Genomic DNA, 15453 nt, shown 5'->3' with positions numbered 1-15453 from the left:
GGTACATTCCCGTTTCCATTATCTTTGGAAAAGAAATGACAAGAAAAATATTAAAACCAATGGCCTTTTCCATCAGCGGAGATCCAACTTGTTAATTGCTAACTATTCTAAAGACTACATTACTTTTTAGGGATTTAAGAAAGAGGTTACTACATTAGAGACAACTTCATAGCTCTGTTATATCATTGGACATTGTTACCTAGACAACGTGAAGGAATCAAATTTTCACCCTCTACGTGTTGGGCATTACAAGCGGCTTGCGCCCCGAGCGAGTTAGCAAATCTATATTCTGCATTGTTATGCCCGTGCAAGATCCGCTTTGCCTGCATGACAATGTGATTCTGTCTTCTGTTGCTGATGTGCCCCTGATATTACTATATTCTACATTACTGATTTTCATAGCAGAACCCTACATCAAATGAAAAGGTGAACTCCGAATCAGATCTCAATTGTATTGAAAGCAAGAACTGAGTTTAATTAAGGATTTAGATCAGATGTCTACCTGAGACTTGCAACCAGACCCAGTGTCACAATAGAATTGGTTAATTATTATTGGGTTGCTTATGTCTTCCATCTGGACATTTTCATATGTTATATCACTTGCCACGCCAAAACCCCCCTGTTATATCATAGACAGTTTGTCAATGAACATTTCAAATAGTGTAATCTGTTGAAAATCCCATGAAAGTAAAAATAAATGCAATGATTCTTGTAGTTCTCCTTTATTGCAATTCTATATTTCATCTATCCTCAGCATATAGAAGCATTTTTTTTTTGTTATTTTTAAAACAACAATGATTCAATTTGAGATTATTGAAATAATTATTATACTGGCTATGTCTTGATTCTTAATCCATTCGTTGTTAATGTCAACTTGGCACCATTCATGTGAGTCGAATGGACATCTGCTTTTGTGTTTCCTCTTCCAAGAATTCCAATGCTAGAATATTATACAAATTAAATAAAGAATTTCTCATGCCTAACATAATTAGACAGACCAATATTTTTTGAATCGATGGCATGCGTGCAGGGGTGTTCGAGCGGCCAAGCTAGGGTTTCGTGGCCCTAGTTCGTGTGTGGGTTGTTTGCAAGTGCGGTGGGGAAGGGTTTTCCAAGGTGTTGGGGGAGCTTAGTGGTTGTGGGGGTATTCCTTCGCTCAGCACTGGGTGACTGGGGTGCTGCGGGGGTTTGGGAGGCAGGGCTGAGGCTGCACGATGGTGGGGCTGAGGCTGCACAGGGTTGGGCTTCAGCTACATGGGGGTGGGGATCCAGGTTGCTGCGGTTCTTTTCCCGTGGGTCTGGGGGTGTCGGCAGGCCTTCCTCTCGATGGTGTTGGAGGGTGGGTGCCTTGGGAGCCATGCTTCCTTGTGTGGCCCCTTTGGGGTGTGGGGGCTTGGCCCTCGTGTTTTAATTTTTTGTTTTTCTGATGTCGAGTCTTGGTGGTGAGCCTTCGCTAGTTGCGTCAGCTATGGATTTCCGGGCTGCGGTGGGCTCAAAACCCCAACTTTAGAGTATGAAGACTTTTAACAATAATATTTTTTCATCTGATTTTGGGACTGGGAGCGCTGGTAGTTTTTGCATTATGAAGATTAATGGATGTTTGGAGAGATGCAGTGAGAGGCTGAAATTGGTTATTCCTCCTGAGATGATAGCTAAAGACATTGAATATTTTTCAAAACACTCCCTTTATTGCAAGTTTTTGGGAATGAGGGTGTCCTTGCAGTTTTTGGGAATGAGGGTGTCCTTGCAGTTTTTGGAAAACTGGGCATAGAGGACTTGGGCACCGAAAGGGTAAATGGGGATTATGCTCTTGGCGAATAACTATTTCATGGTTACTTTCAATTCCATGGAGGATCACCATAGGGTATTTGAAGGCAACCTATATTTTTACAACCAAGTGGGTTTATTCATCAAACCTTTGCATGCAGGGTTTAATCCTTCTAAGGAGCTCCCAAATAGGGTTCTAGTGTGGGTTCGGCTACCATGTTTTCTAGTGGAATGCTGTCGAGAGGATGTGCTATGGATGCTTGCTACTCTGTTAGGAAGGCCAGTGGGATATTCAACGCAAACCCTGGGGAGAAAGGTAATGACCTTCGTGCACATTTGTGTTGAAATTGATCTTAGTAAAACTACCAGTTGCTATAGATATGTGTGCAAATTCTTATTCTTGGGTTCAATAGTTAGATTATGAGACTCTACCATTTCGGTGTCGTCTGTGTCATGAGTATGGTTATTTATAGCATAAATTTCCTAGATATAAATTGGCGGTATGCCAATATCAACAGTCAGACCTGAGCCCAGATAGGGCTGAGAAAGGGAAAGCTGTCATGTCGGTTGAGGTTGAGGGTGCTGATGGTTTTGTCGCAGTTAAGACAAGGAACAGGAATCAAGGACAAAAGAGGCCCTTATAGGAGAGACAGGGGGAGGATTCCTTCAACAGATTCGAGGTCCTGGATGATCTTAGCTACTAGGAAGTAAATCTGGGGTTAACCCCTTTAGATTAAGGTACATCAGGGGGGGTTCCGAAAAGTGCAATTGAGGACTCTACCCAGGCCCTGCTAGTGGTTGGAAGCCAACAGATGGAGATGGATCAGCCAGTAGGGGTCCAGTTGGGACTCACTCCTGGTTTGGAGGAGAATTTGGTTGAGGGGAAGGGTTCTCCGATAGATTTGAAATTTGATTCGGCTAGAGGGAAAAGTAATAAGTCCTCCACTCTCTTGGGTCTACATTAGAAAGATATTAAGAAAAATGCTTCAAAGAAGAGCTCAAAGGTTGGCAGAAAGAAGGATCTAGATAAGATCAAATTGATGGGGGAGAACTTGGTTGAGTCAGGGTCAGTAAAGACTTTGGATTCTCACTTTTCCAATCCCCCTAAATGATTTCTCTTTCATGGAATGTGAGGGGCTTGAATAGTGGCCCTAGACAAAAAGTTGTTCAGGATTTGATTAGGAATCATTCACCTGATGTCCTATTTTTGCAAGAAACTAAACTGTCTGTAGAGAGTATGATGGGTGTAGTGCCAAAGTTGTGGGGGAGAGGTGAGTGTCAGTGTGTTGGGGCAGCTGGATCCACTAGAGGGGTGGCATGTCTTTGGAACCCTTTAAGATTTTGCCCGGTCTGATGGGTTGCCTCCAGATCTTCTTTATCCGGGGTCATCTCTAGTCTTGAGACTGGGGAATCCATCTTGTTTTGTAAAATCTATGCCGCTACAAATTTTCACGGTAAGCAAAACTTATGGTCCCGTATTTCTTGTATGCGAAGGCTGGCCCCTTTTTATCCTTGGATTATGGCAGGCGACTTCAATGCCATCCTTGAGTTGAGTGAAAAGAAAGGGGGTCTCATGTGATTGGAACCTTCTTCTGTCCTATTTCAGGATAATATATCCTTGTTGTAGCTTGTTGACATTAAGCCTGGCAATGGTTTGTTCACTTGGAACAATAGGAGAATAGGAGAGTATTGGATTGCAGAGAGGTTGGATCATTTCCTAGTCTCTAGTTTCTGGATTGGTGGAGGGTGGTCCACTAGTACCGAGATTTTTGACTAGAGAGGGTCAGATCACTGGCCCATCAAGCTAGTTTCTTCTTCGGCTCGGGTAGCTTGCTCTCCTTCTTTCAAATTCCAACTTATGTGGCTTCGGGATCCTTCTCTGTAGGGTCTTGTTGCGGAGTGGTGGAGGAGGGGGAAGCCTCCATTTGGCACTATCGTGTACTCTTTTGCCAAGCAATTATAATTTGTTAAGTTTCAGCTTAAACAGTGGAACCGCCAGGGTTTCAGGAATTTTTTTCATGTGAAGAATGCTGCTCAACTTGTGTTGAATGGGATCTCTAGCAAAATCAAAGAGCATGGACTATCTGAGGAGTTGCTTAGGGAGGAGGATAGAGCTGTCAAGGTGGTTGAGGAATGGGAGCTCAGGGAAGAAATATACTGGAAGCAAAGAGCTCATATTTATTGGTTGAAGGAGGGGGACAAGAACACTACTTTCTTCTTCAACTCAGTGAAAGCAAGAAGACATGGAAATTTCATCCCTATTCTAGTTAATGATAGAGGTGAGCAGTGCTTATCCTTGTAGGAGATCTCTAGGGAATCATTACAGTTCTTTTAGGCCCTATTCAGGGAGGACCCCCCGGGGATTCAATGGTAGAGAATCAGGTTCTTGATTGCATTCCATCTCTAGTCACGAGGGAGATGAATGAGCAACTTTTATGTCCTATTTTATTGGATGAGCTTGAGAGGATTGTCTTTTAGATGAGGAGAGGAAAATCTCCTAGACCGGATGGGTTCCTGGTGGAATTGTTTCAAGAGTTCTGGGATATTATCAAACTGGATTTATTGGATGTAGTCTAGAAGTCCTAGAGGAACAAGCAGATGCTTCGGGCATTGAATGTGGCTTTCATTGCTCTAATTCCCAAGTGTGATGGGGTCAACCGGTTAGGACAGTTCTGCCCTATATCTCTCTACAATGTGGTTTATAAGATCATCTCTAAGTTGATAGCAGATAGATTGAAGAAGTGCTTGGGGAATGTCATCTCTGAGGAGCAAAGTGGTTTTGTGGAAGGTTGCCAAATTCTAGATGGTGTGGTCATTGCTACGGAGAATATTCATTCTATGGATTCATCCAAGGAAAAAGCTATGTTTATCAAGCTAGATATGGCTAAGGCGTATGATAGAGTCCGGTGGTCCTTCCTTCAAAATATCCTTAGGGCCTTTGGTTTTGCTGACAAGTGGGTCTAGTGGGTTATGAGTTGTGTTACATCTACTTCTTTCTCAGGGCTTATTAATGGAGACCATCTTGAGTTGTTTGGTGCTTCCAGGGGTCTTCTCCAGGGGACCCTCTCTCACCTTATTTATTCATTCTTCTGGCTGAGGGTTTGGGGAGGCTGATTAAGCATAATGTGGGTATGGGTATTATTCAGGGTTGGAGATGGGATAATGACCCGCAGCCGCAGTCACATTTGTAGTTTGTGGATGACACGACCCTTATGGGGCTAGCTCGGGTCAGAGAAGCTACTAATTTGAGAAAGGTTTGCAGCCTCAGGCCAGCTGATCAATGAGGATAAATATTCTATCATCTTTTTTAATACTCCTGAAACTATTCAAAGGAGGATTTCTCTTATATTGAGATTCCAAGTTGGCTCCTTGCCCTTGATCGATTTGGGTATTCCTATTTCTCCTGGCAACCCTCCTAGGGCATCTTGGCAGGGCATTTCGGATAAATTTCACACAAAGGTTGATCATTGGACTCACAGATGGCTATCCTTTGCAGGGAGGGTTCAACTAATTCAGTCGATGGTTGAGGCTCTTCTGATCTATCGATGTATGCTTCATGTGGCCCCTAAGTGGTTCTTGAAGGGTTTGGACTCTCTGGCTAGGCAATTCTTATGGGCAGGCAATCTTTCCTCATCCAAATGGAGTCTGGTCAATTGGGACCTAGTGTGTAGCCTAAAGCAGTCAGGGGGCCTTGGTTTAAGCCAATCTATTCTTTTTGGGGAAGCACTGGCTGCTAAATTGTACTAGAGGTAGTGTGTGGAGTAGGATTGAGGTTGGGCTAGGATTTTGGCCAACAAATATATGTCGAGGATCCCAATGGAGGAAATCCAAAGGTATTCGCTTGAGGGAAAGGGCTCTTCGATCTAGTACACTCTCAAGAGGGGGGCTGCTCTCATTAAGTTTGGGATTTTTTGGATTTGTAGAAGGGGGAAGAGGTCCTTTTCTAGAACGATTCTTGGGATGGATATCCTCCCATCCTTGATAAGTTTACTCACCTTGGGAATCTGAGCCAAAGCTTTTTGGAGGCGTGATGGTCAAGGGTGAGTGACTTTAAGGCTGTGTATAGGTGTGGTAAGCTGGATTTGGTGCGGTGGAAGGCTCCTAATGAGTGGCCGGTTGCAGGAATGGAGGAAGAGTGTGCAGAGTTGCAGGGTATTCTAACGAGTAGACATTGTAGCTTCCTCAAGGGAAGGGATGGGCTTGCTTGGTCTCCAAATCCTAAGGGAGTTTTTATGGTGGCTAGTGGATACCGGGAATTGTTGAACCAAGGACCTAAGGAAGGAGAGGTGAACTGGTGGAAACAAGTGTGGAATAATTTTTCTTGGCCAAAGTGTAACTGCTTTACTTGGACCTTAGCTTTGAATAGATGTCTTACCTAGGACAATATCTACAAGCGGGGATTCCTAAGGCCTTCTATTTGTGTTTTGTATGGTAATTGAGAGAAAGATTGCTCACAACTCTTCTTCAGATGTCCCTTCTCTATGCTTATTTGGTATTATTAGTGGGGTGTGTGGAAGCATCCTTGTGTCCACGCGGATTCTCTGGTGGAGTTTTGAAGTAGTTTGGGTAGACCTCCTATCTTGTCCTCCTTCCTCCAAATTGTCTGGTATATTGGGCCCATCTTCATTCTGTGGCAGATCTGGCTCTAGAGGACCAAAAGGATCTTTCATGAGGTTAGATTGTTTGTTCAACAAGTTTGGAATAGGATCATTGCCATGATCTGGGAGATAGTGGAAGCTAAATGTGAGGTGAATTTTCCACTGAGAAGAGATGAGGCAGACATTGTGAGTAGGTTTGGCCTGCAGGAGTTGTCTCTTGCCTCAACTTGTGTCAGGAGAGGTAGATGGGCTACGAAGAAGGTGCAAAGGGTGGGAAGGTGGATACCCCCTCAAGATGGGATTGTCAAGATTAACACTAATGGCTCATCTAGGGGTAACCCAAGCCCAGCTAGAATTGGTGGTGTTCGCAGAATAGTAGGGAGGAGGTAGTTTTCCTCTTTTCGGTTCATAAAGGGAGGCACTCTAATAATTTTATGGAGGGATTTTCTATTCTCTACGCCCTAGAGTGGGCTTGGCAACAAGGACAAAGGCAAGTGATTTTTGAATCAGATTCATAAATCATTGTTAACTTGTTGAATGAGCAGAAGACGAATGGGATCCAGTGGCAGTTGGCAAGGATTGTTCAGCAGATTCTACATATTAGCTCTTTAATGGAGCAGGTATCTTTCATCCACATCCCTCACGGATGGAATAGAGTAGCTGATTGTTTGGCAAAGTGGGCCTCAGAACATGGTAGTGTTTGGAAAGTTGAAGGTTGGGAGCATCTCTCCGAGAATCAATCTCAGGACATGCAGAAGATTTTTACTGAGGATATGGATGGTTATGTAGTTGGTTGAAGCGAGGCTGGCTTGATGGTTCTATCCTGGGGCCCGGGGCTTTGGCTCTCTTTGTAATTCTTGTTTTTGAGTTTCAATAAAGTTTTTACACCATTTATTTTTAAAAAGATAAAAATATTTAGACAGACATAAATTATTATTAGCTGTTGAAGGATTTGTGTTTATTTAGAGCGTTAATCACCTTATTCCATGGTCTGGACCGCATGTGATATCATTGATGTTAATATTTGAAGACCCATTACCTATCCCCACACAGTCAACTCCTGCAGTCATCAAACTTCCATGTACTCATATGTCTCTATTCACATATAATCTCTGCTATTTAATATTATATTTAAGAATAAAAGAAAAAATCTCAGTTCATAATTAATCTATGATATGAATTTTTTTAATTATAATAGTCACATCCATTTTATTTTATCAGTTTTTTAACTTGTAATCAAATAACATCATTGATGTATCATAGAGTGTACTTTAATAACCAAAGAATGTTACTGATGAATCATGAAATATAATCCAAACTATTTATGATCCAAAATATTTATCAGTAAGACAATTCACCCTTGGAAATTCAAACTGTTTTATTTAAAACAAAATCTGAAAATGAAAATATTCCACATTCCTCATTCCTTTACCTGTTCCAATAGTGGAATCTTTTATGACCATGTTTGTGGATTCGAACGTATCAATTCCATCAGTGTTTGGGCTGCTTTCTGGTGCCTGAATGGCAATACCCACGATCTGGACAGTGTCACAATTTGTCAATGTGACATGAAATTGAGGACTGTTTGTCACCTTCAGTCCACTCAGTGCACTCCCTTTCACATCATTGAATTGAATGGCCTGTGGAAAAAGGAAAGTCATATGATATGCATCTATAATTTTAGCCCATGTAAGTAGTTTTTTCCCATGCTTTACGGACCTATTTTTATTCATGCTTTATGGAAGATACTCGCTGCTTTCTGTTTTATTCATGTGTATTGAAAAACTGCCTTTGCTTGCTTTATTGTAAGCTAATTAAAAAAATACTCTGTTTTTACAGGTTTTATTAATTTTTCCTCATTCATCTGCGAATTCTGTTTGAAAATTCAAACTAGAACCTTACTGTGCAGGTTTAGGAAAATTTTTACATATATTCAGGTTCTAGTTTAGGTAGAATTATACATATATTCTGTATCAGAAACTAGAAACACAGAGAGAAGTTCAGCAGTGTAAATGGTTACTAACCGTTGGCCTACTTTTATGTTTACCCCACCAATTACTTCCTTTTCCGTAAATAGTGCCTTCCCTGTCAATGTAAATTGTTGAAGATGCTCGAACAACAACCACACATATATGCTCTTCCAGCTGCTCGGATTTTCTGGTGCAACAATAGTTCAATCGACCTAGTAAAATAAAAATAAAAAATTTGTCTTGAGTTACTACCATATTCTCGAATCAGTGCACAAATTTACAGAATGAGGATCAAACATAGAATTAATCTAGAGTATGGTAAACTTTGAAGAAGGATTACTATTCTTACTACAAATACAAATTGCATAGAACTATACAATTTTTTGACAAAATGAGATGTATTTAATCCATTGTTTTTGAATCCTTTAGGGTTATGTTCAAATTTTAGACCTGAATTGTGAAACCAGGCTGACACGGTCCCTGGAAATTTAGATTGTTAACCAGAAAAGTCTTGCCACCTGGCACATTCAAAGTTGTAGACGACGCTTTACAAGCATCATTCCATACACGAGTAAACGCCTGAAAACCATTAGAATTCTAATAAGACATAAGATTTTGGAGTCCGTAATAATAAGATGTAAATTTTCTGTTACTCAAGATAGAAACTGTTAAAGTGGCAGTAAATAAGATCGTAAAGCCCCAAATTATTATGCATGTATAGCCACACCTCTGATTCATCAGCTATCCAACAAAAATGCACTAACCCATCCTTGTCAGATGCCACCTCAACATATTCAAATCCCTACACCTAACCCAAGTATTGGGGGCCATTGAATCCATGATCAATTTTCAAAGGGTACATCTTTCAACAACATCATTGGGAGCATAAACATTAATTATCTGAGAATAATGATTTTTGATTGACATGCGGATCCCAACCAGCTGATGGATAGGATTATATGCATGGTCATTAATATAAGAATACCACCATGGAGCAAGAAGAGTAACAACACCTCCATGAGTAGTCTCATGATTCAAAGCGAAAACCAAACTAGCTAGCCAAATAACCTGACATGTAGCTGAAAGTATGAAAGAAGAAATTTTGATTTCCTAAAGATATCACATCAATACAAAGATAATTTTTCAAAGTATCCCTCATAGAATACTTCTTGGGAAGGTCAGTGAAACCTCTTACATTCTATGAGATAAAAATCATGTAATATACTATTTCAAGTCATCATCATTCTCAACGGAAGAGAACTAGTTATGTAAGAAGGTGGAGGTTGGTGGAAACCTACACAATCCACCCCTTTCTTTCTCTTGGAAGATCTCACCTTCCTCCATACTCTTAGATGGGATATGAGACTGACGTGATCAATTAGCTTTAGTTGAAAGAACTGAGGCTAGTTGACGAGTTTGAACCCTCAGTTGACAAAGTGGAGCCTCAATAGTTTTGGTGGTACTAATACCTTTCCCTAAACTTCAAGTGCCAAATTAGGAACCATAGGTTCTTATGGCTTGTTTGCCAAAATTATAGGTGAGGTGGCCTTGCCTTCAAGAATCATCATCATCCTTTTTTATTTTGGCTTAGTCGCCTTTAAAGAAGAACTCGAAGGATCTTCAACCTCGTGAGGTGACCTTAGCTCTCAAAGCAGTCAGGAGGTAGTCCTAAACCTTGTCCTCCATAGATTGACAATGTGAAAGTATGCATTAGTCAAATTCAATAGATAACACATGAGTGTGATGAACGCTTCCTATCTAAATACCAATCATGTCCTTTATATCATGAGCCAAATCTATTTGAATACACACCATTTTGCTGGGGATGAGCGTGATAGAACGAATCTGGTTTGACACAAACCATCCTCCCATCCTCCCAAGAGATGCCACAATGGAAGAAAGAAACTTTCAACAAGTTGAAGAAAAACCTATGAACTCAACCTAAACTATGGCCTAGAGTTTCTTATCGTCACAAACAAAGAAGTCTCAAGACCAAGGTTCAAAAACAAGTAAGCATGACCTAGCATACCATGAACCGTTCTTAAAAATGAGTTGGACATGATTAACCTCCACAAAACAAAACAAAATAAAAAAAGCCTTTGTTAAGGTTTTCAACACCAACAAGGTGGATCCCAAAAGGGGTCCATGCCTTGGTAGCCTAATTATAAAGCATGTTTTCAGGGGGTCTCTCCAAATAAAATAACAAATAAGAATAAAAAGATCTAACTATTGACATGCATAATCAAATTCCAGAGTAGGTAAAACCACATCAAAGGAATTATCAAAAGGCATACCTCATTAAAAAACTTTCAGGAAACAAATCTTTGTGCTTACTTGATTGGTGGAACCATTCATGCCAGATGCCAAAGCAACAACTGCTATCTTGGAGCTACTCATGGCCATTTTTTAACCTAAAAAGTTCTGCAATGTTTGTTGTATGACGGAACACAAATGCCAAAAATTAGAAGAGACGGGAAAAAACATAAAACCCTAATAGACTAGCTATAGCTTTTACTTCAACAAAATAATATAAATAATTATATTATAAAAAAAATTAAAATAATAGGAATGATATATTTTTCTAAAAAATATAAAGCTAATTTAATTAAAAAATGATAGAATTATAATTATAGCAATTGCCTCCTAGTGGGGAGTTCTCACCTTTATAGTATTGTAATAAAAATATTTGTTGCAATTCTTAATTAATATAACTATAAATTATTGTTATTTCAAAATTATATTTTTTAGTTATATTTCTATAATATTCACTATAACTCTCACTTCAATAAAATAATATTAACAATTATAATATAATATAAAAACTATAGTGAAAACATACATTTTTCTTAAGAATATATTCATAATTTAATTAGAAAATATATATAGTTATAATTCTAATAATAAAATTTATCTTAAACCTAATTATTAATTATTAATTTTAGATTTTATATTATTAGTACTTGTTGTAGGCAATACTATTGTATTCAGTGATACGTCAAAAGTGATTATTATTTTTTCTTAAAAAAAAAGACTTGGTTTTTGTAAAGTTAAGATTTATATTTTTAAATTTAAGATATTATAAAAAATATTTATGATATATTGTTTAGGTTTTGTTTGGATTTCTTTGTATTTTAAAAACTAAAATGTCTATTTTAAATAATTTTTTCATTTTTTATCATTTATAATATTGTTAATATTTTTTTTTAAATAAACATATATATTTTAATGATTATTTTTTATCTCAAAATATACATAATAAAACCAATTATAACGATTTCATTTAGTTTAAATGAAATTATCTTAAAAATTAAATACAAATATCTCTATTAAAAAATAAACCTAGTTATTATATGTATTCTTTAAAAAATAAACCTAATGCATCTACTTATAGGGATCCAAACATGAGTTAAAAAAGAAAGATAGAGATAATAAGATATAGATAGAGAGGGAGAGGAAGAGATGGGAAGATAGAGAAAAAGCCATCAAGAGGGAGATAAAGGAGGCAATAGAGAGAAGAGAGAGGGAGGAGAGATAGAGATAGAGATAGAGAGGGAGAAACAAGGAGTGTGTGTGAAAGTGTGAGAGATAAATTGAGACATACATGGGGAGGAGTAACGAGGAATGTGCAAACAATATTTAGAGAGATATATAGATAGAGGATAGATTAATAAAAAGATATAGAAAGAGGGAGTAACGTAGAGAGGAGAGAGAGGGAGAGGTATAGATATGGAGAGATAATGATAGGAAGGAGAGAGAGAGAGAGAGAGATTAAATGTATTATACAAATTAAAAGAAAAATTCAAATATAATTGTTCTAAAATAAATTAGAATTTTTCTAAGATAAATAATTATAAATAAAATTAACTTTAATAACTTTTAATTATTATTTGTAATTTTGTAAAAAGACATAAATAATTAAAAAAAAATTTAAACAAATCAAAAATAAAAATAAAAATAGAATAAACTAAGTACAAAGTCAAAATATAAAAAAATGAAAAATATTAATAAAATAATAATTTAATATTTTTTATAATAAATAATAAATATTTTAAATTGAAAAATAACTAAATAAAAATACAAATATTTAAAAAAAAAATTGATTAGATCTAAAATTTTAATAAAACACATACTTAAAGAATACAATTAATAGATTACAAACATTGTTAACATTAATTGAATCACAATGCAAATCCTACCCTTAAGATTTATCATATCTTAAATGATGCATAATATAGTTAGTTAGCGTATGTCCTTGCATTATTTAGATCAGATCTTTAGATATTGTATTGGTCTATTGATTTAACTATAATTATTTTTTTTTCTTTTTAAATTGGTTATAGGTAGGAGACAAAGAAACATAGCCTCCATGAAAAAAAGTCACCTTGGTCAAGGGGGAGGGCAACCCCAACTTCAAGGGCAATGGCCCCAAGCCGCACTACAAAAAACCCAATGAAAGGACCCCCTCCATCAACAACAACCACTAAGGGAAACTCCAACTAAATAAACATAGGGAAGACCAAGAAGCAAACAACAAGAAAAGCACTAAGAGAATAGAGGGCCACCAATATAGTAGACCACTCCTTCCTTGCTTCAGATCCTCCATCTGAAATCAAAGCCCACCCCCCACTCCATTGGGTGCACCACAAGAATGACCAAAAATTCCTCACCAATGAAGAGGAACCCAAGTTTCAAAAAACCTAGATCCCAAACCAAAATAGAGGATTGATAGCCAAGGAAAAAACAATTGCTAGTAACCAAAAAAGAGGACCAAGAACAAGACAACAACTGTCATCATTCACCTTCTGTCATCTTCATCTTCTAATTCTTCTGCATTTCCCTATCCATCTTTGCTAATAGTAGAAGAAACACTACTTCATGCCTTCCCACTCATCGTGAACGTTGAATGTTGTGTTGTTGACAAATGATCCATTCAAGTATATATGTTAAGCACTTGTCACTTCTTTAGTTTCACTTTCCACTGAAAGATGCACTAATTAGAATAGTAAGTTATGCAGAGAATAATTGAAGCTTTTTGATGTAATTATCTCATTAAAAGGTTATGTATCAGATTTATTTCCCATTCAATGAATCATTGATTTTTTATGATGAATGAATAAGTAGCACTTTTTTTATATTGGTTAGTAAGCATAATTCAAGAGTAGGAAACTTAGAAAACTAGCAACTTTCAATATAAACAATGTCTTTGGCTAGTGCTTACGAGTAATGTCATCGTGATTGAGCTACTACATTGATCACCTAATAAATTTTGAATAACGACATCTATAAAACCATCCCTATAAATCACTAGTGAGTAATAAGGGACATTGTGAAGTTAAGATCCAAGGGATAGGAAATTTTGAATAGCTTGAAAACCTAATTTAATAAATTTTAATAAACCTAATGTGATTATTCAAATTAATTATTTTAGGTGGATTTTATGATTTTTTTAATTTGGACACATAGGATAAGGGTGATGTGATCATAGGATTAGGACCTAATGGAATTAGGTAAACAAGAAAGGGGCCAATATATGTAACCTTTTTACTTTATGAGCATCCCAACATGTGTAGTGACCACAAAGGAATTGTCTCGGATAATGACTTTAGAAAGGGTTGAATACCCACTATATAATTTATATCAAATTTAGTTAGAAGATAGAACTAAATAGTTCTTTATCCCATTTAGAAGCAATGTATATAGGCAATTTAGGGATGGACTATGTCCCTAGTACGTAGGTAATCAAAGATGTGATTTTAGACTTGTAAGAATTATAGTGAATAATTACTCAAGATAATCATTGAGTGAGGGGGTTCAATTATTAACATAATAATAGAATAGAAGATATTCATACTAAGGAGGATTAGGAAGGATCACTTGAATCCATAATGCCATAGGCCGAATTTTGAGGTGGGTTTCAAACTTGTATATATTCAAGCTTGTATATATGATTAATAAGTCTAAGGATGATCACCTTGATCCACTTCCGATGGGAAGTATAGTCTTTAAGGATGCAACTTAGGACTCAAATGGTTCCAATGAGTCATAATACTCTATAAAGAGCACATACTTATCCCATGCTTAAGGAAGATAGGTGTCATATCTCAATCGTGTGGATTCTATCACAAATGAACAAATACCCAACCCGTATTCTTAGATGTTGTCTTGAATTGGACTAATAACTATCTTGTATGGATAGGAGTACCCAAGTATACCTATGAATTAATAGTTATTAACTTAAACGAAAAGTAAGTAATTTCGCATACATGTATACAACATTTTGACAAATGGAATTTAGCATACATGTACATGAAATTTCCACAAAACGGACTTCATGTATTAGATCCATCGTTTTTGAATCCTTTAGGGTTATGTTCAAATTTTAGACTTGAAATGTGAAGCCAGGCTGACATGGTCCGTGGAAATTTAGATTGTTAACCAGAAAAGTCTTTTTACCCGACACATACAAAGTTTTTGACGTCACTTTACAAGCATCATTCCATGCATTAGTAAACATCTGAATAGCATTAGAATATTAATAAGATACAATATTTTGTAGTCCTTGTTAATAAGATGTAAACTTTCTGTTACTCAAGATAAAAATGGTACAAGTGGTAGTAAATAATATCTAATATTAGTAACAAAAGAATAAATGATAAAGGGACCTCAATATTGTCGTGTGCTCCATTACCCACTGCACCATAATTTTTTACGTTAAAGCTTCTTCCATTACTAGCCCGAGTAGCATCCAGAAATATTGCAGAAGCCCTAAGATATCTGTTACTTTCTGTGATTAACTTGGCTTGAACAACCATGATGATCAAATGTAAGGCCAACAAGACCAAATTCTTCACATAAATATTTTGACCTAGTCGAGCCATCAATCTGTTAGAATTATAGCCAGTTTATATACTATATTAGAAATTGTTTGATTACTACTAAGTTGTGACTTGCAGTGAAATGGATATTGAGTACTTGTTTTGTTGACACATAATTTAATCTTCTTCACAATTAGTTCCTCTTTGTAGCAGATCGAATAATATATGTTGTAGCCAAAATGTAGTTGTAACTAATTGATAACCAATTAGGTTGTAATTAACTAATTGATAACCAACTAAGTG

The 15453-nt window shown here is 37.1% G+C and overlaps 1 pseudogene; it reads right to left on the bottom strand.

Moving 5' to 3' along the window:
• Positions 1–834: 834 nt before the first annotated feature.
• Positions 835–15213, bottom strand: LOC131070556 (polygalacturonase-like; annotated as a pseudogene).
• Between the last annotated feature and the right edge of the window lie 240 nt (positions 15214–15453).

This window comes from Cryptomeria japonica, chromosome 2 (genome assembly GCF_030272615.1).
Source record: "Cryptomeria japonica chromosome 2, Sugi_1.0, whole genome shotgun sequence".
NCBI lineage: Eukaryota > Viridiplantae > Streptophyta > Pinopsida > Cupressales > Cupressaceae > Cryptomeria > Cryptomeria japonica.
The sequence above is the reverse complement of the archived record's forward strand: the minus strand, read 5'-3'. Positions and strand labels throughout refer to the sequence as shown.